The sequence below is a fragment of the Balaenoptera physalus genome, assembly GCF_965194825.1.
Source record: "Balaenoptera physalus genome assembly, chromosome: 6".
Classification (NCBI taxonomy): Eukaryota; Metazoa; Chordata; class Mammalia; order Artiodactyla; family Balaenopteridae; genus Balaenoptera; species Balaenoptera physalus.
Genome location: NC_138885.1, coordinates 67,958,827 through 67,984,041, shown reverse-complemented (window position 1 = coordinate 67,984,041; position 25,215 = coordinate 67,958,827). Strand labels below are relative to the sequence as shown.

At 45.2% G+C, this 25,215-nt stretch overlaps 1 long non-coding RNA gene across 1 annotated transcript in view; it reads right to left on the bottom strand.

The window, feature by feature from the left end:
• The window catches only part of LOC309662602, a 126,316-nt gene that overhangs the window by 58,977 nt on the left and 42,124 nt on the right, over window positions 1-25,215 (bottom strand). Inside the window, exon 2 of the long non-coding RNA XR_014264806.1 lies at window positions 18,377-18,459. This is a non-coding gene — a long non-coding RNA (uncharacterized lncRNA). The remainder of the gene's footprint in view (window positions 1-18,376; window positions 18,460-25,215) is intronic.

The window sequence follows — 25,215 nt, the reverse complement described above, 5'->3', positions numbered from 1 at the left end:
GAATTATGGTTTTCTCAGGGTATATGCCCAGTAGTGGGATTGCTGGGTCATATGGTAGTTCTATTTTTAGTTTTTAAGGAACCTCCATACTGTTTTCCATAGTGGCTGTATCCATTTACATTCCCACCAACAGTGCAAGAGGGTTCCCTTTTCTCCACACCCTCTCCAGCATTTACTGTTTGTAGATTTTTTGATGATGGCTATTCTGACTGGTGTGAGGTGACACCTCACTGTAGTTTTGATTTGCATTTCTCTAGTGATTATTGATGTTGAGCATTCTTTCATGTGTTTGTTGGCAATCTGTATATCTTCTTTGGAGAAATGTCTATTTAGGTCTTCTGCCCATTTTTGGATTGGGTTGTTTGTTTTTTTGATATTGAGCTGCATGAGCTGCTTGTATATTTTGGAGATTAATCCTTTGTCAGTTGCTTCATTTGCAAATCTTTTCTACCATTCTGAGGGTTATCTTTTTGTCTAGTTTGTGGTTTCCTTTGCTGTGCAAAAGCTTTTAAGTTTCATCAGGTCCCATTTGTTTATTTTTGTTTTTATTTCCATTTCTCTAGGAGGTGGGTCAAAAAGGATCTTGCTGTGATTTATGTCATAGAGTGTCCTGCCTATGTTTTCCTCTAAGAGTTTTGTATTATCTGGCCTTACATTTAGGTCTTGAATCCATTTTGAGTTTATTTTTGTGTATGGTGTTAGGAAGTGTTCTAATTTCACTCTTTTACTTGGAGCTGTCCAGTTTTCCCAGCACCACTTATTGAAGAGGCTGTCTTTTCTCCATTGTATACTCTTGCCTCCTTTATCAAAGATAAGGTGACCATATGTGCATGGGTTTATCTCTGGGCTTTCTATCCTATTCCATTGATCTATATTTCTGTTTTCGTGCCAGTACCATACTGTCTTGATTACTGTAGCTTTGTAGTATAGTCTGAAGTCAGGGAGCCTGATTCCTCCAGCTCCGTTTTTCTTTCTCAAGATTACCTTGGCTATTCAGGGTCTTTTGTGTTTCCATACAAATTGTGAAATTTTTTGTTCTAGTTCTGTGAAAAATGCCATTGGTAGTTTGATAGGGATTGCACTGAATCTGTAGATTGCTTTGGGTAGTAGAGTCATTTTCACAATGTTGATTCTTCCAATCCAAGAACATGGTATATCTCTCCATCTGTTTGTATCATCTTTAATTTCTTTCATCAGTATCTTATAGTTTTCTGCATACAGGTCTTTTGTCTCCTTAGGTAGGTTTATTCCTAGGTATTTTATTCTTTTTGTTGCAGTGGTAAATGGGAGTGTTTCCTTAATTTCTCTTTCAGATTTTTCATCATTAATGTATAGGAATGCAAGAGATTTCTGAGCATTAATTTTGTATCCTGCTACTCTACCAAATTCATTGATTAGCTCTAGTAGTTTTCTGGTAGCATCTTTAGGATTGTCTATGTATAGTATCATGTCATCTGCAAACAGTGACAGTTTTTCTTCTTCTTTTCTGATCTGGATTCCTTTTATTTCTTTTTCTTCTCTGATTGCTGTGGCTAAAACTTTGAAAACTATGTTGAATAATAGTGGTGAGAGTGGGCAACCTTGTCTTGTTCCTGATCTTAGAGGAAATGGTTTCAGTTTTTCACCATTGAGAACGATGTTGGCTGTGGGTTTGTCATATATGGCCTCTATTATGTTGAGGAAAGTTCCCTCTATGCCTACTTTCTGGAGAGTTTTTATCATAAATGGGTGTTGAATTTTGTTGAAAGCTTTTTCTGCATCTTTTGAGATTATCATATGGTTTTTATCCTTCAATTTGTTAATGTGGTGTGTCACATTGATTGATCTGCATATATTGAAGAATCCTTGCATTCCTGGGATAAACCCCACTTGATCATGGTGTATGATCCTTTTAATGTGCTGTTGGATTCTGTTTGCTATTATTTTGCTGAGGATTTTTGCATCTATGTTCATCAGAGATATTGGCCTGTAGTTTTCTTTTTTTGTGACATCTTTGTGTGGTTTTGGTATCAGGGTGATGGTGGCCTCGTAGAATGAGTTGGGGAGTGTTCCTCCCTCTGCTATATTTTGGAAGAGTTTGAGAAGGATAGGTGTTAGCTCTTCTCTAAATGTTTGATAGAATTGACCTGTGAAGCCATCTGGTCTGGGCTTTTGTTTGTTGGAAGATCTTTATCACAGTTTCAATTTCAGTTCTTGTGATTGGTCTGTTTATACTTTCTATTTCTTCCTGGTTCAGTCTGGGAATGTTGTGCTTTTCTAAGAATTTGTCCATTTCTTCCAGTTTGTCCATTTCATTGGCATATGGTTGCTTGTAGTAATCTCTCATGATCCTTTGTATTTCTGCAGTGTCAGTTGTTCCTTCTTTTTCATTTCTAATTCTGTTGATTTGAGTCTTCTCCCTTTTTTTATTGTTGAGTCTGGCTAATGGTTTATCAATTTTGTTTCTCTTCTCAAAGAACCAGCTTTTAGTTTTATTGATCTTTGGTATTGTTTCCTTCATTTATTTCTGATCTGATCTTTATGATTCCTTTCCTTTTGCTAACTTTGGGGGGTTTTTTGTTCTTCTAAAAGAAGAATTCTAAAAAGTACTTTTTCAAGGGATGGCTCCTTGGAGGGTAGCTGGGGTTGACCTTTGTTTAGGCATGAGTGCAGGAAGGAGAGAGGTGGGCTACTTTTCAAGAAATGGCCAAGTCTACCCGGTCATTGGTCGTTTGGGTCATCTCTGATGTTGAGGGGGCTACAGGAGGAGCTCCAGAAACCCACCAAGGACAGTGTTTTCTTCTCCTTCTTCAGTCTTCAACGAGGAAACTTTACCTTGTTTTCTGTCTTTCCTGCTGTTCAGAAATGATTCCACAGCCCTGGTCTCTCTCCTGTATCTCAACATGCAGGAACAATTTTTTGAGCCTGTCTAAGTTGGTTGAGGTTGCTAATACAAATTACCACAGATGAGGTGGCTTAAACAGCACACATTTATTTCGTACAATTCTAGAGGCTGGAAGTCCTAGATCAAGGTGCCCGCAGATCCAGTGCCTGGTGAAGGCCTGCTTCCTGGTTGACAGATGACTGCCCTCCTGTATCCTCACATAGCTAACAGCAGAGAGAGGAAGCAAGCTCTCTTGTCTCATCCTATAAGAGCATGAATCCCATTCATGAAGGTTTCATCCTCATGACCTAATTACCTCCCAAAGGTCCCACCTACTAATACCATCACATTGTTTGTTAGGATATCAACATATGAATTAAGGGGGACACATTCCATTCATAACAGCCCGTATAGGCTTTTTTTCCAAATGCATGGTAAAATATACATAACACAATTTACCACTTTAACCATTTTTAAGTGTACAATTCAGTGGCATTAAGAACATTCACAAGGTTGTGCAACCATCACCACTCTCTTATTTCAAGAACTTTTTCCACCATGCCTAACAGAAATTTTGTACCCATTAAATGATGACATATAAGTGGAATCATATAGTATTTGTCCTTTTGTGTCTGCCTTGTTTCACTTAATGCAATCAAGGTTCATGCATGTTATAGCATGTATAAGTACTTCATTCCTTTTTTAAGGCTGAATTATATTCCACTGTATGTATATTCCACACTTTGTCTATCCAGTCGTCTACTGATAGACACTTGGGTTGTTTCCACATTTTGGCTATTGTGACTAATGCTGCTATGAACATGGCTTTACAAAGTATCTGTTTGAGTCTCTGTTTTCAATTATTTTGGGTATATACCCAGGAATAAAATTGCTGAACCATACAGTAACTCTATGTTTAACTTTTTGAAGACGTGTCATGCTGTTTTCCAGTCCCTGTGGACTTTTGATCAATGTGTTTCCTGGGGCAGATGAGAATTTTTTCCTAATGGAGTTTGGCAAAGAGCATCATTGTATTTATATTTTAATTCTCTCATATTCACTCACCTATTTTTCTCTGAGGGTTTCTACATGTCTTCTTAGTTCAATTCTCTTCTATTGGTTGTTTAGACTATAATGTGCCTGGGGGCAGCAGAGTGATGATCTATTGATTGACTGACCTAGACTAGCAATAAGGTGGGAATGCGGGGGAAATTCATCATCCTGGTTTTCTAAACCCTCCTGAGCCACCCCATCAATCCAGCAATACTTGGCCTCCCCTACAAACGCATGGGGACCTGGCCATCTGGTCAGGCAGGCCTCTTTGGCCTCCCTGACACTCCTCAACTTCCTGCATCTTTTGTGACATCCTTTCCTTCGTCACAACACCCTCTCCCTCTCTCCACCCTCCCCACACCCACTGCTGTCACCAGCCAACCCATCCTCGGGACCAGCAGAAGCTGATGGTCGAGCCTTCACAGAGCTCCATCTCCTAAGAATTGCCCTGGCACTGGAAGTCGCTGTAGCCTGGTCTGGTGTTTTCACTGTTATTCATAATGTTTTGTCGTCTTGGAGGCAGCACATTCCCCACGCTGACTCCCACCAGTATCTGGCACAGGGCTAAGCTCATAGAAGAACTTGGGGAATAAGAGCCTACTGATTTCTGACCCTGGTCAGAGACTTGGACAAACATGCTGCTTGAGGTCCTTGAAATAAAGGGAGCCTACAGGTAAAAAAAGAGGCCATTTCTAGACATGGAGGCTGGAAGATCCCTTTGCTACATTTTGTTTTTTTTTTCTTCTTAGTATTTTTGTTGTGAAATATAACATATATTCAAAGAAGCATGTGAGATGTAATTGATGGGTTTAATGAATAAGTGTAAAGCAAACATCCTTGTCACCAGCACCGAAGTTAAGAAGGAGAACATTGCCAGGCACCCCAGGAGCCCCCCTCCACCCTGGGAAACCCTGGCCAATTCTAACTTCCCTCCCGCCAAGGGTAACCCTATCCCAACTTTTATAATAATTTTTCTTGACTTTTTTTCATATGTTCACCACTTTTATATGCAATCCCTAAAAAGATGGTTTAGTTTTGCTTGTTTTTGAATTCTGCATGAGTGGACTAATGCTGTATATATTCTTGAATTTGCTCCGTTCACTCAACTTTATGTCTGTGAGTTACATCCACGTCATTGCACCTACTTGTAGTTAGTTGATCTTTACAGATGTATAGCCTTCCATTGCACAAACATAGCTCGGTTTATTTAGGGCATGTATGCTATCAATGTTGATGGATGGTGGGTTGTTTTTAGTTTGGGGATATTATGTAAAGCACTCCAATGATCATCCTTATACATTTCCAGAAGCACAGCATTCACTGGTCACAGTGTCTGTATATCTTCTCCTCCACTAGATAATAAATGCCAGCCTGCTTCCCTAAGTGGTTGTCGTTCTCACTCTCACCCCAGGTGAGAAAGTGCCTGCTGCCTCCCAGCTCCCCAGTACTCAGAAAATGCTCTGCAAATCTGTATACAAGGAGCACCTGCCTGGCTCTTCTACTGGAGCTAAAAACATTTAACAGACACATCCTTGACTTTGGCAACCTCCAAACCCAGGGACCCTTGGAGATCCCTCCACAGGAGCCCCTATGCCAGTTTCAGGGTAACTGGGGTGAGAGAGACACCGCACAAGAATGAGACTCTTAGGGGCACAGGGACCCGGAGGCTTGTAGCTGCTACCCCCTGGAACTGTGAACCACAAGCCCTAGCCAACTACAGACCCAGCCAGCCGGGCATAAAACGTACATCAAAGGCTCAGGATGCCACTGGCTGTGGGTTTTAAACAGAGCTCAGGTGTCACCTGCATCTCCCTCTTGGCTCCCTCCCTGCTGAGCTGCACACCTGCCATACTAGGGCTTCAGCAGGCAGCCTCAGTGTCACTAGGGAGCAGGGGCCTGAGGTCAGAGTCTTGCTTGGCCTTGCCTGCTGGGAGCACTCACTTGGGCTCTGTGACCGGGGCTCACCCAGGAATAGAACAGAGACGCTCTTTTTAAAAAATGTACCTCATTATTACAAATTTCAAGTAACAGAGGTAAGTATAAAGAACACAGAGGCATTTGAAATTTCGCCAGCCAGAAATAACCATCACAAACATTTGGTCAACACAATTCCAAATATCTTTCTGTGCAAATACACAGATGGAAGGATGAATGGATGGATAAACGAAAGATGAATGGGTGGGTAGGTGGGTGGATAAATGGATGGATGAGTGGATGGACAGGTAGATGGACACACAAGTTATACATATAATTCTAGAAAAAAAATCCTACTGTACATGTTATTTGAAAATAAAAATTCGTTCCTTCTCTTTACAAAATAATATTTGTGGCCTTCTTCCTTTAATCACAATAGTAAGCTATTCTCAGAGCAGAAACCTGGAAATCAGAGAACATAAAGAAAAAAATTCACCTGCATTCCACCACCAGAAGATTACTTTTTAACATATCTGCATACATGTGTCTATATAATACATATGATGTAACATTCACCTACTTGTGATGTCTTTATCAAAACAGCATAACAATGCATGGCTCTCACCCACCTCCCTTAGCTCCCTTCTAGGTTTTTAGGCTGCCCAGTGGCCAACCACCCTCTGGCAATGCTGGCTTCCAGGTCCCAAGCTGGGCCTACTCAAAATGACCCTCCCACCCAGGCAGGGCTCAGTAATAACCAAATATCACACTTCCTAATAAGGAGCCCAGACAACCAAAGGATCAGCCCTTATTTGTTAATGGTGAGTGGCAATATTTTGCTTCTCAGCTTGGCCATAAACACCAGTACACACATGAAGCAAAACAAAGCCAAACCTGACTATTACTTATGGTGATAAGCAGTATATAGATAGAGGTGCATAGCCCAATCCACAGAAAAGACCAATGACAAGAATTTTTCCATAGTAGCTAACACTATATAGCTAGACTTTTATCATCAGCATTATCATTTTATAACCTGCATTAATGCTCTCAGAGTGCAGACACTGCAGCTCAAAGCAAGACCAGATGTGGCAGGCCCTTGTACGGTTCCTAAAAAAGCACGAGATGAGCCAAGTGGAGACCGAGTATCTCGTCTCCATAACTACAAGGCCTTGAACCAAATTTTAAAACAAACCATTTAGAAAATAGAAACAATAAATAAAGTCCTGCTTAAGTCTGTCCCTAGAGCCAGCTGGGAGAGTTACTTCTCCCTGCGAAGTGAACTGGCCTCCGTGCTCCCTCCACCATCTCCACAGCCAACACGCAGCCCGAGAGGCATCTGGGCTTGTTGTCCGGACCCAGGCTCTTGTGAGAGGCTTCAACAGGGCTTAGGAAAGCTGCAGCAAAGCTTTCTAGCTTCTTCCTCAAGCTACAGAGAGGTGGGGCTGCATCTTAGTGGCCACGAGGCCACGAGTTGATTATCCTGTCCCCAATCCCTTGTCGCTCACTCATTCCAATCTCCCTGGTGCCCCTTGTTATCCAAGAGCCTCAGTGACCCCTACACCCAGGGCACTGTGCACCCTCCCCCCTCCCCTTCACTAACATCGAAATCTCTCCAGCTCCCATCCTTAGGCCACCCCTTCACCCACCCCTCAGTAACCAGCCCTGCAGAGGGGAAGGAGCTAGTCATTACCGTCCCCAGGCAGCAGGACTGCATTTCACCTGGGTCTGCGGGAAACAATGCTGTTCTCCAAAATCACGGCCCCCATCAGAAGCTACATGGCTCAGTTTGGTTGGTGGGGCTCTGCTTGGGGCGTGCTGGCTGTGGAGACCCTTGGATCCCACCGTGTCGGGGGCTACCTACTCCCTCCATCCTGATTTCAAGGAGATGGGGGAGGGGATAAAGAGAGGGGGCACCTCTCCTTCCCGTCCTGGCCCCTCTCTGTGGGAGCACAGAGCAAGCTCGCTGTGCTCAGCCCCGCAGCACCAGCTGGTGAGCTCGCCAGATCTTTCTCTATCCCCCATGCCACCTCCTCCTCTCACCTAAAATGGGAGGAGAGAGGGGGAGGAAACGCTGCCTCTTCCTCCGGTGCTGAATTTATCCCAACTGCAGACCGGCTGCAGAAGCCAGGGAGAAGATAAACAGAGAGTCTTGTTGTACTCTTTCAAAACCTCCCAATGTTCTCCAGCCCACTCCGTTTCCTTCCTACCTGGCTGGGGGACGAGCTCTCCTGGCTCCAGCTCCATCCTGCAGCTAGAGACTGTCTCCTTGCTCGCGGAGTTTCTCCCCCTCCCCGTGGAAGCTGCAGACCCCAGCTGAAGCCCCCAGCTGAAGCTTTGTTCCACGTTCTGGGAATTCTGACAGATGCTTAGCATTGTCTAATCAGGTCTCGCCTTTGCCTTGGCCGCTAGTTGGCCACTGGTTCCACCCTGCCCCCCTAAACTTTCTGCAGAGCAATGGCACATTTGATCTTGGCCCACAACCCGCCCTCTAGCCCGATGCAGTTTCTAAGGCGAAAAATAAAAATGACAACAGCCTGAGAAAGAGAAGGGAAGGGCATGGATATGCACCAAGTAGAATACTAGGCTTGGACCAGAGGTGATTGGGTGTAGGGACAGGAGAGGAACCTCCAGGGCTCAGGAGATGTCTCCTTTCATCTTCATTAAATCCCACTGACAATCAAAGTGGGAGAACCGGCATCAGAACTCAGGCTTACAAGCAACACGATAAACATCTGTGAGGCACAGGCAAGTGGCCGGTCTTGACCGTTTGGGGCAGCTCTGGACTTGAGCGAGGAGCCAGAACGGTGGCGGAGCCAGGAAGGAGCCCTGTGGCCGCGCTCTGGGGTCCTGTGTCTGCGGCCCGAAGGCAGCTGTTCAGCCACAGTGGCCGCGTCCAGTCCCAGCGGTGCCTGGGGGGCTGCGATGCCCCGAGATCCCCAGCAGGGGGCGCAGAGTCATGGAAAGACTGGGGTTGGGAGTCGCTTTGCCTGTGGGCCTGACTGTGGCTGAGCCCTCAGGCCCCTGTTTTTCCAAGCTCACTCTCCCGCCCCCCGTAACCCTGGACCATCCCATCGCCATTTAATAGTCCTTTTCTGCCATTTAAGAGTGGGCTTCTGTTGCTTACAGGTGAGAGTTCCAGCTGATTCCCCAGGTCTCTGATTCCAGAGACTTCCACCCTACTTCTTTCCAAATGTTCTCTGCTGCCAGAGGCCAGAGTAGACCCAACTCCATGGAGACGAACCCAGCACAGCACATGTCAAATAAAAAAGAGAAAGCCTCCAAATCTGGCACCAGCCCTGCCGTCCTACCCTAATAGCCGGGCTTCCTCCACCCAGGGGGCTCTTCCCATCAATCGCTGGGTGGGAAAAAGAGGAGTGACCTGTCCCATGGGCAGTGGAGAGCGCCTGAAACAACAAGACCACCAATCAGGGTAAAGCATGACCTCCAGAGAGGCTCTGTGTCAGCCTCCTGCATGGCTGCTGGGCTGGTCGATTTGAGCCCAGCTGCTCTAGTCAGAAGCTTATTTCTAAATGGGACTTTTATTACTAGGAGCAAGGTGCCCGGAGCCTAGCGTGCCTCTTGCAGCTTATGATCCCACATGGCAGTGATTAACGATAGCCATAGTCCCGTCATAATAACGATTCCAAAACTAGGCAAGTATTTCCTTTGGTCTTGCCCTTTTGCATTAATATTTTTCTCTCTGCACATGCTTTTAGCACCTGCCTGCCAACATTAGTTATTTATTTAAACTGAGATAGGGGTGGGCCAGAGCATCCTTCCATGCCTTGAAATTATGTATTTGTTTCGTCTCTCAGGAGTCAGAATGTACGATTCCTTAGTCCTTGGGAGGAGGGTCAGATCACAAGAAACAAAGGGTTTCTTAAATCCATCCAGATTTGTGGGGAGGGAGTTGTGGAGAGGACTGAGGGGCTGTGCTTGAATTAAGACCTAGATGACTCCTTTTGAATATCTCTGGCCTCACAGTAAAACTGTGGTGCTCCCAGACCCAGAGGCCTTGAGCAGACAGAAGCCGGTCTCTGTTAATCCCTGAAGACCGTGTAATTCACCCAAAAAGGGGGGCTCTTAAATCAGTGGAACATGTGGGCTCTGCGAGAACCCAGCCCCCTGTGGTCCCCGGATCCCACCTTCCTGAGGACAGGGATATGTGCCACCATTCCACGGGTCTGATTAGCTGTAGAACGTGCGATTTCCATGTTCCCAGGAGTCATTGGAGTTCACTGCTGCTAATTGGGTTTGTATGTGGCAGTGGTGACATTGAGAAAAGGTTTTGTAGCCAATTATGTTCTCCTAGAACACACAGGAAGGGGTTCTCCTGTCAACGCTGAGGGGTCTCTACCTTAATAAGCCGCCCCAGACAAAGGCACAAAAGGACATTATCATCCCTGAGTATTCGTCTTTAGTGGCTTCTGTTGAACAAGAAGTGGCGCTCTATCTGGGCACCTTGCAAGCTGGCTTTATGGCACTTTCAAATCACCCGCTTCCCATGGAACACATCTGAATGTGATCAGGTGCATTACAGCCACTTTCAAAAATCATCCCCGAGGAAATGAAATGCACAAATGCTCTTTCTGTGGCCTGTTGACGAGGGCTTGGTGTAACTGCACCAAAGCCAGGAACTGTACACTTACAGTCCCCACCTTCCCCATAACCCAGACACATGGTACACACCTGGTGGAAGAGGAATGGAATTCTTCCTGCAAGGTTTTTTCTGGTCCAGAACAAATCATTTTTCAAATGTTTTAACATCCTGAGTGTGGGTGGAAGCGATGCTTACTTATGTCTCATGGAAAAGATGGCGTGTTTACAGAAGAATCTTCTAGCTGACTGGGTGGCTGCAGGAAAAGCCAGTAGTCAAAGCCTTGGCTTTTTTTTTTTTTCTTTCTTTTGCTTGAGTCTTGGTGGGTCAACTTCTGCCACTTTTTTAGAATCCTGGGGGTTTCCAAACTTCCGCCCTGAAGATCTGGGGGCACTTCCTGTTCGCAGGGAAAGCTCCACATTAATTGCTCAGAGACAGTCAGGCCACCCGGGCCTGGGAGTGGCTGGCAGGAAGTGGGCTGGCTCCGGGGCACACCCCTCGGGGCAGTGGGGAGCCCCAGTGCGAGTGACCTTCTGAGGAGGTGGCTTCAGTCACAGGCAGTAGTGGGAGTGAGCAAGGCTGCCGGCAGCCCGTGGTGAGAAGGGGTTCCGTGCAGGGGGTTCGGCGCCCAGTGTGTGAGGTGCCTGAGGTCAACCTGCGCTGAGTTTGTCTCCAGGATCCCATGACCGGCCTGGAGATGTGATGCAATGTGGTCTAACCACTCCTGCTCTGGGAACTGGGAACTGCCCATTTCCTGCCTTTCATCTTGACATGTCGGGGATGAATACGTCAAAATAAGCAAACCACAGCACTGGCACTGGGGCAAGGGGCAGGGCCGCGGCTCTGGGGTGCAGGAAAGACTCGGAAGGGACACCAGAGATGAGCCTGGGGGCGTGCAGTTCCGGGCACCATCTGCCCCCACCTGGCCGAGCCATCCTCCTGCTGGCCGGGGACAGGGGTGCTGCTCAGACGAGATGCACAGCCTGTATAGGGACATATGCTGCGGTCTTCACAGCCAGATTGCTAGTTCTGGGTCCTTTCTGGGTGATGCTGGGAAAGCCTCGCTGTGGAATTTTATCATTAGCTGAAGAACATCGGGCCCTCCCTTGATCTCCTGCCAGAGTGGATTATTGGAGAAGAGCCTGGCTTTGAAAAGGCAAATTCAGAGAGCATAAAGGCAGACCATGAATGCACCAAGCATAACTTTGGGGTGATGAAACTAATTTTTCAAAAATCAAACATATTAGAATTTATGTCCCCAAACAAGTGTCCTTATATCATCTTCTTGGGGGTGGCAGGGAGAGAGAAGGGGTACACATGCATCCCATTCTAATGCAGGTGGAAGAGTTACTTTATTGATGTGTGAGAAAATTCAGGACCCAATAAACGCAGGCCAGTCACATGTCCCTGTAGAGGCCAGCACTACCTGGCTTGTCTGAATTTCTCCCTAATTTCTGTCTCCATTTCCCCACACCCCACACCTTCACCCTCTCCCTGCTCACAGCCAGCCAGGATTTTCTTCAGCCTCTCTTCCTTGAAGTCATGAGTCTTTCTACCCTGATACCAGGGTCCTTTCCCACATTCCTAGGCAGCTCCCTGGTGCATCTCCCTCAGTCTCTGACAGTAACCTCTCGTTCCCCAAACCTGCTTCCCAGTTCTTCCCTAGAATTAAGCTGACCCAATTCCATGGTTCTCACTTTCTTAGCTTCGTTCCTCTGAATCTTTCTTTGCCCTTCCTAAGCCATCTGGGGGAAGGCAGATGCTCTGCCCCCGTCTCAGGGATGAATTTCCGTCTGCAAAGTCTTCATGCTTATGGTACAAGAGAGAACTCTGGTTTAGGACAAAAAGGGATACACAAACCTTGTGCAGCTGGGAGGGTGGGGATGTTTGTTCCAGAGCCAGACCCTGGAGACACACTGCTAAGGTGACCATTCTAATAAATGCGCAAGATCCTTCTTAACCAACGTGCTAATTAGCCACCAGAGTAGAAATGAATACGGAAGTACAATCCTCCATATTTGCCAGTTATTCTCTAGGAAACACAAACCAAAGATCAGTCTCTGGGAAACTATGTTTTAAGAGGTTGTGAGGGAAGGGCTCCCTGAGAAGGGTCAGACCCTCAATCTTAATCCAGAATTAACTGAATTGGGCCTGGAACCAGCCTGGCTGGAACCAAAGACTCTCACAATCAGATCTCCAATGACTGATCCCCCCCCATGGTACACTTCTTCCCACGCAAAATGCATCCTGAAAGCCCTCAGGGCAGGAGAAAGGAGGAAAGGCCAGGTAAGGGACAGCAGTCATTTGTCCAGGAAAAGGTCATCCCGGGACCTCTCCATCCAGCTATAGTCACATGCTCAGAAAGGCTTCTCATTCCTGCCTGGGCTCCCCGAGTTTCTAAGGGGCAGGGAAGAGGATGGAGCCCAGGCCACGTGCTCTGTTGCACAAATCATCACAAGGAAGCCACAACAGCCCCTGATCCTACCTGAGCTCTCTGAGCTCAGCTTCCCCAGCACCAGCCAAAGCTGGCTTTGTCTTTCTTGAAATGAAAAACAAGCAATGTAGAGCTGAATTTCACCAGAACAACTTCAAATACTTCTGAAAACAAATTTACAGAAAACGAGAGAAAGGACCAGTCTGCACAAAATTGGCACAACTTGTGAGCCCATGAAGAAGGAATACTGGTTTCTTTCCCTGACATTTTGCACAGATTGGCAGGAGGGGACAAAGGCGTTGCAGGTGTTCAGTTAGGAGGCCGGATATCTGGAACTGTATGGAATTTTCCCTGATTGCAGCAGGACACGTACCCTCTGAAGAGCACTGTCCCCAATTTGGGGGGCAGGGTAGGACATCACAGATGTATCCTTCACCTTGCTGTGATGTCCCCTGGAGTCGTGCTTCTCAAACGTGCACACTGGTGGCGCTCTAACAGCAGAGGAGGATGAATGCACCCCCAGGGACCTCTCAAAGGGGTCACAAACAGCACCTATCTTCTTTGAGGTCTTCACGCTCATATGAATTTTGCAGTCATATTTATTTTCACAGAAAAATCAGGCTTTAAATGATTCAGTCCTTATTCCTGGGAATGGACCACACAAAGACAGGACCTCGAAGCCTGGACCAGTGACAAGGACTGGATGTGAGCAGGGCTGTGCTGCCCATAGTGGGGTAGACTGGTGAGGGCAGGGGTACAATGAGGGTGTGCTAGAGGGTGGTCCCCATTCAAGGTGCCATCCATGGCACCTCAGGCACAGGAGTTGGGAGGTGCCATAGCCAGTCTGGGAAAGTAATGGGGACAATTCTTGGAGGATGTCCTTGTGCCCAGTGCAGGCCAGGATGAGGCGGGCGGGAACTTCTCTGATGGCTCTGCCCACGCTCAGCTGGTCCAGGTTTTTCAGGACTTCACATAACAGGACGGGTCCTGTTTCCTCAGGTTGGAAACAGTAGTCCTTAGAGTTCCTGTGCAATGACAGAGGACTTTGATGGGAGATGGGAGCAGCAGACTTCGGGCTGCCTCACCTTTGGGCCAGGTGGGACTAAGGCCCATCACTCTCCTAGGACAATTGTCATCATATTTTTTTTTCTCCATGTCACCAGTTCTTTTCTGGCTGGAACTCTGACAGCTAAACAGACACACTTCTTGGTTTACAAGTTGTTATTCTCTCACTGCAAGTATTAGCCAATATTTAGTTTTTAATCATAACATAGTTAATGCATAATTTTGCTTGCTTCACAGCAAATTAAATAAAGAATTGGCAGCACATTAAATAAATGGTTAAATTGATTACTTTTGTTTTCTACAAGGCTCCATGTAAAACTGAAGCTCCAGGCAGATGCACCGTGTCTATCTAGGAGCTCCAGAAACCCCCAGGGATTGCCACTGTGCCAAGAGCTGTGACAAAGCCAAGCTAGTGCCACTGATACATTGTCAGGGCGCACAGAAGGGACACACAGACGTTGGCAGTTTAAATAGTACCAATCACAGCCATACAATAGGCTAAAATACTTAAAATTAGTGAAACCGAGTCTCCCTAAAACCAAGTTCCCCTGCTGAGTTTATGATTAACCTCTCTATCCAAAACTTTATTCCCTTTCTTGTGCCCTCTGACCTCAATCCTCTGCTAACTGCACACTAATCCACCAGAGTCAGAGGACTAAAATTGCTGTTGTCAGTAACATCATTGACGTACACACTCAGGTTGTTTCTCCAGGGCAAGATGAGCTAACAGACACACCCCGTCCCCACTGCCCCCGTCATGGACCACCAGACCAGAGACGTAAATCATAGGCATCCTGACTCCCGAAACTATGAATAAGAAATGTCACAAGACGATGATTAACCCCAGCTTCTTTGTTCTTCCCCTTTAAGAAAACCCTCTAGCTCGAAGACCAAGTGGGAGTGGATCTGCGGCTTGTCACCCACTCCCTTGCTTGGAGCCCTGACATAAACCCTTACTTTGCCACAAACATCCGCTGTCAGAATTTGGCTTTCTGCACTGTGGGCACACGAGCCCTTGCTCGGTTACATCAATATGACAAATGAAACAGTGCTTGAATAAAATTCAGTCTTGGCCAGCCAATCCTTAAAAGTCCATCTAGATCATTATGGCGCTGACACATGTTTTAATTTGTTGTAAGACCTCTATAACAAAAAGAGAAGGTAAAACTCCATAAATATTCAAGCACATCTATACTCTTTTCACTGAACTGCAGAATACTAAATAATTCTGTCAGTTGTTCAGTAACATTCAAGCTCCATCCTTCTAATCTGTAATTAGCTAAGTGGTCCCAAGACCAAATTACAGAGTACTTAAGAGCATGATGAAGATGAGATTGTAGACAGGATCACAGCTGATTGCTGCACTTGGCGAATTTACCCCGCAGGTCACAGCCTTTCAGTAAAGAAACCCGCTCATGCATTTATGACTTTATAGGTTTTTGGACTAAACTAGAGCATGCTTGGATTAGTCTCATGGGCGGAATCCTCATAGGATATTCCACTGATGTATCAGAAACCTTTACTAAATTCTCTGTGATCTTTGCCAGATTTTTACCCAAAAGGATTCAGAAGGCCTTACTCGTTTTGGAAAAAGGGCTGACCCCAAGATTAGTAGCTACTTTTTAGCCAAAGGGGTGTGCAAGTCTTTGTTAGAATTATGCACTAATGGTTAGGGGACCACTAACACCATTGTCCTAAAGGACAAGGGAGGGGAGAGGAGAGAGTTGATTTAAAAACTCCAACAATATTTTGAAATTTCCTGTATTGTCTGCTTTATGATATTCTGAGAGCCCTGACAAGCTTTTCTCTTTGGCAGTTTTTTAGGTGAAAGTGTCATTGCTTATTGTTTTCCACTGTGTAATGAATGCAGTAACTATTCAGCTCGACATGAGGTTTCAGAGGCTACATACAGTTGCTGATTTGACTGCATTTCTTGCACTAATGCAGTTAATTTCATTGAAAGACAACAGAAAATTTCCATTGTGAAAGATGCCTGAGAAGTGAAAGATGCTTGAGAAGTGAAAAATAAGGTTTAAGTAACCTCTTTCCAACGCAATCATTACTTTGAAGAAAATCATTTAAAAACCAACATTAAAAAATTAAAATTATCTGTGTCTCTGCTGAGATAGATATGATAAAATACTATAATGCTAGTGCAAGTTTTTTTCTGGAGTTCCTTATTAATTTTACTTTTGATAATTCCTGTCACTATGTCAACAGTGGAACATTCTTGGTCCAAATTGAAACTAATTAAAAGTTATTTAGGGAACACAAGTGAATAACAATGTTTAACAGTTTGCACCTCTCAGAATAGAAACTCAGGCAGCTGACAAAAGGAAATTGAAAAACATGCATGGTTTTGACTCTTCCAGATGACAGCAAAGACTGAAGTTTGCTTATGTAACCGATACAAACCCAGAATCCTACATGGTCCAGTCTTGGACCCAGCCCTGCAGGAAAATATAATTAAAACAATTCAAATCTTTTCTGTCTCTTGAGAAAATGCCAAAGGTAGGAGTGTACTTTAAATCTCCAGCAAAGTTCCTTAACAATACTGTTTGGACTCCTCTCTCTCTGACTAGCACTCTCTCCTTCTCTCTCTCCCTTCCCAGCTCCAGAGACCCAGCCAGAGGCTTTTCTCTCTCCACTCCCTCTTTCTCTGCCCGAGTTTTTCACTTGTCATTCAACTTGGCCTCAAAGGCTTATTTAGTTTTCCTTCAGACTGCTATTACCCAGACTCTGGGTGACAAAAGTTCAAAACACACCCTTTGTTACAGGCAGAGAGTGGGAGCGGGACACATCTGATTTTGCATCGGATTCATTTTCCTTGATTTGTGTTTGTCCCAGAGAACATGAGAAGCCGGTTGCAGAAGGATTTTGTCATCAAAGCATTTCCTGAATTAATCAAGTGGTTAGACCCTGGCGCTGCAAGGGCCAAGGCCTTGCTGCAGTTCCCGTGAACTTTGCTTTGTCTTATAGCCTCAGTGCACATTTCTGCCATGAGTCACGTGTCAGAATGCACGCTGAAATCAACATATCCTGTGAGGCTCAGAACTTCTGCTTACATTTTATATAAGTACATAAACTATTATGTAAGCTTTCCTTTTAGAAGGAGAATATATACACACACACACGCACACCCATACGTATATAATTTTTTTCTTTTAAGTCCAAGTGCAGTTGCTCTAGATGAAGCAAAGGTGAGAGGCAAGAAGCACCACCCCTAGGCCACATCTACCCTCTGAGCGGCCTCTTGGAGCACAGTTTGGACCATGAGTGTAGTGGCCAGAGCACCATATATGGAATTAGAAATATCTCTGCTACTTACGACCTAAGTGGGCTTGGACACATTAACATACACCCACCCCTCTGGGTGGCTGTGAGAGTGAAATGGTAGACGGCTAGATCTCAGCAAACGGTGATTTCCTCCCTATCATTAGTCTCAAGGGGACAAAGCAGAGAGAGAGAGCAAAGGTGGATGGGGGCAAATCCATCCCAGCCTCTGGAATAAAACAGCACCAAGATAGGGTGGACCCATGGTGAGCGGGCAGCAACCTGTTTTGTACGTCATAAGAAGCATTTCTGTAACCCAGTGATTACAGATCCAGTAATTCCTACAAAACTGTCAGCCTGAACTGCTGGGCACTGAGCTTGGCTGAAAAAAAAAAACTGAATTAAAAGAAACTGACCATTTCAGATAGCCTGAGACAATGACAGAGGTGGGTCAGTTGGTGTGAACTGGATAAAATCTCAGAGCCAGAAGAAGTCCAGGTTTTCAAATGAGTTTCATTTAGCTCTTGAGCTGTCCAGTAAGGATTCCTGGGAACTGTGAACTATAAAATAGACTCTGTCGGGGGCCTGAGAGCTGACCCCTCTTTCCCAACTCTCCCTAGGGGAGACCACCGCTCCGGGGTCCCCAGGAACACATGTGAGCCTCCTGCCTTCAGGTTTCCGGGTGGACGGCACCCCGACAGGCCCTGGGGACCGCGGGCGGTGCTCCAGGCAGGAGAGCCGCCCCACCGTCACTTCAATGACCCACTGTTGCCACCTGCTGGCCGCTGGAAGGAGGCGCTCAGCGCTGGGAACAGGAGGGTTTGGCTAGCGGGTAGCCAGGCTCCTGGGAGAGGCACCAAAATACAGACACAGACTGAGGGCTTTCTCCAAAGAAGTGACCTTGGGAGGATCCACAACTATTCCACTCACTGAACCACACAAGAAGGTGGACTTTTGTAAAAGCAGTACCCTTCATTCATGCATTATTTAATTAGTCAATTACAAACACTTTTGTAGCTATGTACCAGGTACCCTGAGAGGCACTGGAGCAATTGATTGCCATCCCTCATTCTACCTCCAAATGACATGATCAGTGTGATCTTCTCCCCTATGCATTGAACTAAGCTTTACATTTATTCATTCCATCACCAATAATTATTAACCGAATGCCTACCGTGGGACAGGCTCTGGGCCAAAAGCTGAGGATACAGCAGTGAGCAAAATCAGGCGCTGTCTCTGCACTCACTGGTCGGCAGTCTAGTGGGAGAGACAGACATAAATCAGATCATCACACAAATAAATGTAACAGTACACAACTGTGATAGGTATAACAGAAAAATATAATTGTGATAAGGGCAGACCTGAATGGCTTTGATCAATTCTAAAACAGGGATTTGGGCTATTTGATATGCATTAAAATTATTTAAAATCTTTTCATTCTTTGACCCAGTCCTTCCACTTGTAGGAGCTTATCCTAAGGCAACAATCAGAAAATTACCTGGTTTATAAGGATGTCCACTGCATGATTGCATATAACAGCAAAATAAATAAATAAATAAAGGAAATCATCCAAAAGGCCAGTGATAAGGGGTTGGTTAAACAAATTATCATACACTCAAAAAATAGAATATTCTACAGCTATTAAAAATGAAAATGTAGAGACATTATTTGACTGGGAGCCTATTATATACTCTGTAAGTTATGGAAAAGTACGTATAGTAAATCTCATTTTTGAAAACACTTTTATGGGTGTTTTCTTCCAGCTCCCTACTACACAATCAATTTTTTTTTTTCTTGTTACTGTTGGGTCATTATGATCATCATGTAAATATGCTGTTATTTTTCCCTTCCCCAAAAAGGGCACAAAACAAAAAAACTTCTATTGACGACTTCTCTCAGCAGCTACAACCTCATTTCCTTGTTATGCTCTGCAGTAAAGCCCCTCTAATTCTTCCCCTCTTAAACCTACTCCAGTCAGGTTTTGTACATGTCAAGGTCACCAGTGGCCGCCACATTCCTAAGCCCTGTGGTCATTTCCGTCCTCGTCTCATGGGCTCCATCAGCAGCATTTAACACAGCGGGCCACACCTTCTTCCTTGCAGAGCCCTTCACCTGGCTTTCAGAACCCCATCCTCTATTGAATCTCCTCCCGCCTCAGTGTTTCCTCCTTCTCAGTTTTTGCTACATCCTCTTCTTCCCAACTTTTTTTTTCAATTGAGGTATAGTTAATTTACAGCATTACATAAGTTTCAAGTGTACAACATAGTGATTCACCATTTTGAAAAGTTATACTCCATTTATAGTTATTATAAAATACTGGCTATATTCCCTTTGCTGTAGCTTATTTCTTTTATACACAGTAGTTTGTACCTGTCAATCCCCTACCCCTGTCTTACCCTCCCCCTTCCCTCGCCCCACTGGTAACCACTAGTTTGTTCTCTGTATCTGTGAGTCTGCTTCTTTTTTGTCATATTCACTAGTTTGTTGTAATTTTTAGATTCCACCTATAAGTGATATCATACAGTATTTGTCTTTCTCTGTCTGACTTATTTCACTAAGCATAATATCTTCCAAGTCCATCCATGTTGCTGCAAATGGCAAATTTCCTTCTTTTTTATGGCTGAGTAGTATTCCATTGTATATACATATACCACATCTTCTTTATCCGTTCATCTGTTGGTGGTCCCTTATGTTGCTCCATATCTCGGCTGTTGTAAATAATGCTGCTGTGAACATGGGGGTGCATGTATCTTTTCAAATTAGTGTTTTCATTTTCTTTGGATATGTACCCAGGAATGGAATCACTGAATCATAGGGTAACTCTATTTTTAGTTTTTTGAGGAACCTCCATACTGTTTTCCACAGTGGCTACACCAGTTTACATTCCCCTCAACAGTGCATGAGGGTTCCCTTTTCTTCACAGCCTTACCAACATTTGTTATTTGTGGTCTTTTTGATGATAGCCATTCTGACAGGTGTGAGGTGATAGCTCATTGCGGTTTTGATGTTAGTTCTCTTCTCTGCCTATACTCGTTCCTTTGATCTTATCCAGTTGTGGTTTTAATCACCATTTACCCTAGTCTAGACCTCTCTTCTAAACTCCTGACTCCTAAATCCAACTGCCGGCTCAGATTTCTAATAGACACCTCAAACTAACAGAACTCATGATTTTCCTCCCTTTTAATCTGCTCCATCCACAGCCTTCCTTAATTCACTTGTTGGCACATAAAACCTTCATAATGTTCAAGCCAAAACCCTGCAAATCATCTTTTTTTTTTTTTTTTTTTAAGAGATTGGAGTTTATTTATTTATTTATTTATTTTTGGCTGTGTTGGGTCTTCGTTTCTGTGCGAGGGCTTTCTCTAGTTGCGGCAAGCGGGGGCCACTCTTCAACGTGGTGCGCGGGCCTCTCACTATCGCGGCCTCTCTTGTTGCGGAGCACAGGCTCCAGATGCGCAGGCTCAGTAGTTGTGGCTCACGGACCTAGTTGCTCCACGGCATGTGGGATCTTCCCAGACGAGGGCTCGAACCCGTGTCCCCTGCATTAGCAGGTAGATTCTCAACCACTGCCCCACCAGGGAAGCCCTGCAAATCATCTTTAATCATCATCCTCTTTTTTTTTTTTTGCATCCAGCTCCAATCCTTCAGGAAATCCTGTTAGCTCTAGTGTCAGAATATAGTTCCCAGATCCAACTACTTCTCATGGCCCTCACTGCATCCACTCTGGTCCCATCCACCACCATCCACCTCCTGCATTACTGTGTAGCTCCTAACTTGTCTCCCCTACAGCCTCCTGTCGCCACAGGACCCAGAGCTGCCCTTTTACAACATGTGTCAGATCACGTCACTCCCGCTCAAAACCATGCAGGGGCTCCGCATCTCACACAGAGTAAAAGTCTACAAGGTGTGCTGAGTCCCCTTTGCCCCCAGGCTACTCTCTGACTTCATCCTCTGGCCGTCTCCCCATCACTCACTCTGCTGCTGCCGGGCTGGCTTCGTTGCTCTGCCTTCAGCACGTCAGGCCCATTCCCCTTGGGGACCTCTATTGCTGCTCGCTCTGCCCAGAATGCTCAGCCCACAGATATCTGCGCCTCCTTCAAGTGTTTGCTCAAATGCCTCATCCTCATTGAAGCGTACCCTCGACCTACCACGTTTACAATTGCGATCCCCTCTCCAGCTGCCCCGATCCCCCTTACCCGGCTCTACTTTTTCCATAGCATTTTGACCTGTTAAGATACTAAACAATTCACTTATTATCTGTATATATATTTATTTTTTTAATTGGAATATAGTTCTATATATATTTTTTATTGATAATCTCTGCCAACTAGAATGCATTTTTCCTGAGGAACAGAAATCTTCATTTTATTTACGGATGTATTCCAAATGCCTAGAACTGTGCCTGGCGCATAGCAATGCCCGATGACAAAAATTTTTAATAAATGAAGGCATGGGCGGAATTCTTTCACAACGTATATGGATGTCAAATCATCACATTGTACACGTTAAATATCTTACAATTTTATTTGTCAATTATACCTCAATAAAACTGCAAAAAAATTCATCTTTTCCTGAAAATATCATTTCCCTAGCATAAAAACCTAAAAATTAAAGGAAATCTTTTGACTTCAAGTAACATAAAGCAGGGTTTGGGGTCAGTGAAAATAAATACACAAATACATAAAACATACATAAATGCATGGAAAGAGTCTGAATGTATATAAAATAACCCATAAACCATAGATATTTCTGGTAGAAGGATCATGGGTAAAAATTTTTCTTTTTGTTCATCTGTTTTCCAATTTTTCTATAATAAAGTTGAATTACTTTAATAATGAACTTTTCAATGAAAAAAATAGGTTTACTCCTGTAGATGATAGCAGTTTTAATATTTTTTTTTAGTCTGCAGTTCCAGCGGTTCACCCACAGAAGAGAATAGGTAAGATGATGGAAACGTGGGAAAGGCACCCACTCACGTCATCGTGAAGATGCCCTGCCCAGACAGCGTGAGAAATTCTGTCTTGATTTGTGTTTCCCCAGAAGCAGACCCAGCAAGGGGTTTATCAGAGAGGTGGCAGGGTGGGGACACTGAGACAGAAAAGAGATGGAAACGAATAAAGGCAAGGCTGTCAGGCCACGTCCACTATGGGCAACCAGGACTCCATCCCATGGACGAACCCTGGGACGCAGTGCAGAGAGTGCCTCAGTTATCCCATCCGAGGCAGGAATTTATCCTCCGACAGTGGTTGAGGGCTGTTTTGCGGGGCATTAATTCCCTTGCACTTCCATCACGTCCCCTGTCCTACAGCCAGAAAAAAAAAAAAAAAAAAAAAAAAATCTCAGGTAGAGGGTTGCAGGTGTGGGCAGTCAGTAGATTTCTCCAGGTCGAGGTGAAAGCCAAGGGAACGTGGCTGGGTGCTGAGAGGTTCTGCAACAATTCCTTGGTTAAGTCTCTGATTTTGCTCTCTGGGCGGAGCTCCCTTGTCCATTGCCCTCCGTGGCTCCTGGATGTGCCCTCTGCGGGGCTTCTTCCTGGTCCGTTATCTCCAAGGCCGCATGTGAGGTGAGCAGTGCGGAGAGTGCCCTCCTGCAGAGACTGTAGCTTGCTTTCCCCCAATGCATCTTTGGGCACCCAAGGACTGATTCAAGGCTTGGGCAACCAAAGTTCTTGTAGTCTGAGTTCAAGAACTCTTTGGCCCCCTCCCCGTGTCCTCAAGTCCATTCTCTACATCTGCATCTTTATTCCTGTCCTGCCCCTAGGTTCATCAGAACCATTTTTTTTTTTTAGATTCCATATATATGTGTTAGCATACGGTTTTTGTTTTTCTCTTTCTGACTTACTTCACTCTGTATGACAGACTCTAGACGAAGTGAGAGAGTAGCATGGACATATATACACTACCAAATGTAAAATAGATAGCTAGTGGGAAGCAGCTACATAGCACAGGGAGATCAGCTCGGTGCTTTGTGACCACCTAGAGGGGTGGGATAGGGAGGGCGGGAGGGAGATTCAAGAGGGAGGGGATATGGGGATTATGTATACATATAGCTGGTTCACTTTGTTGTACAGCAGAAACTAACACAACATTGTAAAGCAATTATACTCCAATAAAGATGTTAAAAAAAAAAAACTCTTAAAAAAAAAAACCAGAATTCTTTGGCCATACAATTCCTTCAAATATTTAGTAAGCTTCTGAAATCTTTCTTTGCAGTCATTTGCACGTGACAGTATGCACACCTAGGGTTCTTTACCAGACACAATTCTCAAGCCCGATTTACCTCTTTGCACTCTAACCCCTAGGCTTCTCTCCTCCAATTTAATGGAAACCATCCTGAAGCCCTCTGGGAAAGAAATTGGCCTGAGCGTGAAGAGAGCAATCTTAAACAATTTTTGCTACAGTGGTGAGACCAGGTATTGAGAAGTCCTAATGGGCTTTTGTTGGTCAGAGCCTTTTTTTTTTTTTTTTTTTTTTTTTATTTATTTATTTTTGGCTGTGTTGGGTCTTCGTTTCTGTGCGAGGGCTTTCTCTATTTGCGGCAAGCGGGGGCCACTCTTCATCGCGGTGCGCGGGCCTCTCACTATTGTGGCCTCTTTTGTTGCAGAGCACAGGCTCCAGACGCGCAGGCTCAGTAGTTGTGGCTCACGGGCCTAGTTGCTCCGCGGCATGTGGGATCTTCCCAGACCAGGGCTCGAACCCGTGTCCCCTGTATTAGCAGGCAGATTCTCAACCACTGTGCCACCAGGGAAGCCCCCAGAGCCTTTTTTTTTTTCTCCATGTTATCACTTAGTCTTAGGGTTCAAAGTGGAAGGCTCCAGATTTCTGGACTCATCCTATACCTTTCATTTCTGTTCTTGAACCAACCAATTGTTGCCTGAGCTTGACTCTTCCTTGTACAGACTCCCTAAGCAAAGCCAATAAGAACTGGGAATTCCCTGGAGGTCCAGTGGTTAGGACTCTACCGTTCCACTGCAGGGGCCATGGGTTCGATCCCCGGTCAGGGAACTAAGATCCTGCAAGCCACACCATGTGGCCAAAAAACAAAACAAGCAAACAAACAAAAAAAAACCCCCAAAAACCCTAACACTGACTTTGTGTTTTCCAACCTCTTCTAGAGCCACTGGCTTGGTACATACTTTGCTCATGAAGAAATCCAGGACAACAGTTTTATTAAGTAATTTGCTATTATCTTCATCTTTTCTGCCTCCAGTACCAATTTTCTTACCTTCCCCGCTGTGCTACATGTTTTAGGATCCCCAATGCAAGGGAGTAAATTTTGTATTAATAATGATAAAACTACCTTCTGTACAAATAAACCCAAGAATTTTGATGGCTTGACACAGTCAAAGTTTTTTTCTCTCTCATGGAATAGAGCTGGGCGGTAACCAGGCCAATGGGGCGCCCTCCTCCCTGGAGTCACTCAAGGATTCAGGATATCAAAAGCAAAGCCCCCTTCAACATGTGGTTTCCAAGGTCACCCTGGGTGTCATGTCCATTCCATGTCCATTCCAGCCAGTCAGAGACTAGAAGAGCATGGACGAGCTCCAGTGGGAGGATGGTGAATCTCAAAATTTCCCCTCCCATTTCATTTTCTAGAACTCAGTCCCATGGCTCCATGTAGATGTAAGGGGCAGGGTGAAAGGATGTATTCCTGGCTTTGTAGTCGCAGTGCTATGCTATGGAAAGGAGGGAACCAATTTTTCCGTTGACAGCACATCTCCCACAATTTAAAGCAAAAAATATATAAATAATGCAGACTCGGGCTTCCCTGGTGGTGCAGCGGTTAAGAATCCGCCTGCCAATGCAGGGGACACGGGTTCGAGCCTTGGTCCCGGAAGATCCCACATGCTGCGGAGCAACTAAGCCCGTGAGCCACAACTACTGAGCCTGTGCTCTAGAGCCCGTGAGCCACAACTACTGAAGCCCGTGTGCCACAACTACTGAAGCCCGCGCGCCTAGAGCCTGTGCTCTGCAACAAGAGAAGCCACCACAATGAGAAGCCTGCGCCCCGCAA